Raw genomic sequence first — 2,500 nt, forward strand, 5'->3', positions numbered from 1 at the left:
ATAAAAGGAAACAACAAGATAATGGAAACTTATCTTCCGTCTCTCCTTTGCCCGGTCTTACCCGAAAAGAAGACCGGATAAGAAAAGTGATGCAAGAAAGTCGTTAATTTGTTCTCCACTTCTTTCTTCCATGCGCCTGGCGGGAGAAGGCAGACGAGAAATAAAATAGGGAAGGGACGGAGAAGAAAAATGATAGTGAGGAAGAAGAAGAAAGAGGAGGAAAGGGAAAAGGAGGAGGATAAAGAAAATGGAAGACAAGGGAGCGTAATAAGAGGATGGGAGAAGGAGAAGAGGGTGGAAACTGAAGAAAGGCAATGTTTTGTACCTACTGAAGACCTTCGCTCGTTGCAAGGTTTTTGAGACGTATTTAGATAAAAATCAGAAACTAGGAGTAACGAATATTTAAAGATGTATTAATAATGATGATGATAGTAATCATAACGAAAATAATAATAAAAAATGCCATCAATACTTTTCTTTTTTATGTAGAGGTGATCTAAAGCTTCTATATTTATAGCTTCAAAGTGATCGAAGCAAAAATCACATCAGTACATTCTAGGAATCGTATCAACAGTGATATAGCAAACAGTTGGATATGTTAGCAATGTTATTCGTAAAAATGTAATTGAATATGTAAAATGTCCTGCCCGTAATTATTTCTAGACGTTTGCAATACGTATGCTATCTGATAGTGTCACTAAAATCATCATTCTTGTCACTAAAGTCATGCTATCACGCAATCGCTGTTTACGAAGTTAAAAAAGAACTAAAAACATTACGCAGCTACGGCCACTTTCAAAGCATAATATCACCTGCAAGTTTTTTTGTTTTTTTACGTCCTTTATTCGTGTGAAATACAAAGGGGCTTCTCTGTTAGTTTACATGTGAAAGGGTTTTGAGATCTACGCTTTCTATCGCATTAGACATTCCATAACAAAGGCTTCCAGGAACACTCGAGCCGCAGCGGCGAAATATGGAAATAGATAGTCCTATTTGGAGTGAATGACACTTTTGCTTTTCATATGCAAAACGCGCGAAATAAATCCATGTACAAAAACAGCGGCAGTACTTTTCTTGGTAATTTCCTTTGTTCAACTTTTTTTTCTTCCGAAAGTCGTTTAATCCGTAAAACAAGAAAAGGAAAAGTCTTATCCCTGACCAAGAAATCCTTTTACAAAATCGCCCCCCCCCCAAAAAAAAAAAAAAAAAAAAAACGTTATGCCTGAAAAAAAGAAAGAACGTACGAAAAGAAAAAGAACCGATGTATGAGCAAAGTAATTGACTCTACCATTCTTATTAACAAAAGAACAGAACCCTTGCTAACGTTCATTTCTATTTACCTATTACCTTATTCACTATATGAAGTATTCCTCCTTTCAGTGATTGCCGTCCTCAATGAGACTACCCTCTGGGCCAATGGTTCACAACCGGTGGTCCACGGGGATTTCATGGGTGGTTCACTGACAGATATGAAAATAAACATGCACATATGTCCCGATAGACCCATAGGTAGATAGACGTGTAATCCAATTTCTCAATCTTCTAAAATCAACATCATGCATTTCTTTGCTCTATGTCAAACATCCCGTTGTGTTTTCGTTCCTTAAAAAGTAAAAAGAAAGAAGAAAAATGGTGGTTTTGACGTGTGTACAGGAAAAAAATTCTTGTCTTCATGCATATTCAAGCACACGACCCTAACCTTTCCAAAGCTTGCTGGAAAAAAAAGGTTTTCTCTCTCTTCAGTTAAACCTTTTTTATTGATTTCTCTTTAACTTTTATTTCAATGGTTTTATTTTCGATTTGTATCAACCAAGAGAAACTGGCACATTACTTATGTTCAGAATTTGAATATATATATAATGTATGTCTAACTTAATATTCTACTTTAGTAAATGAATAAAGAAAAAAAAAGTTACCAAACACCATAAAACATGGCATGCAACGAACAGTACTCAAAAGTACCAAATAGCACTGAATCGACAAAAAAGAAAAAAAAGAAAAAAGAAAAAAATTAAAAACTGTTTAAGCACATACAAATCGTTCCATACATTTCTAAAGATTTGTAGGCACAAAAATATAATTAATCCACATACAATTCCGTTTCATAATTACGTGAAAAAAGAAAACTATTACAGGACACATTTCAGCCCAAGCGGCCCCGGCCACTATCCACAAACCACCACAAGCACAACGTTGAGAGGCAGCGGCAACATCACTACAGCGCTCCCGTCTTCTTGCTACGTAACTTACTCTGTTGTGGTCGTGAACTGTCGCAGCGTCGACGTCTTTCCTTAACGACTCAACTAGGGCTGGGCGCAGTAGGAATTAACAGCCGTTTTACCAAGCTTTGTTGTATGGTTTTCTCCACGGGAAAGGCAGGATCAGTAGCAACTCGAGGCATCATGGCGTCTAATTCTATTTTTGGAAAAATAAAAGCACATAGGGTTTAGTTTGATGACGTCACAAAAGTTTCGGATGGTTTGTGAATATGGTCGATCAT

This window comes from Penaeus vannamei, chromosome 7 (assembly GCF_042767895.1).
Source record: "Penaeus vannamei isolate JL-2024 chromosome 7, ASM4276789v1, whole genome shotgun sequence".
NCBI classification, from domain to species: domain Eukaryota; kingdom Metazoa; phylum Arthropoda; class Malacostraca; order Decapoda; family Penaeidae; genus Penaeus; species Penaeus vannamei.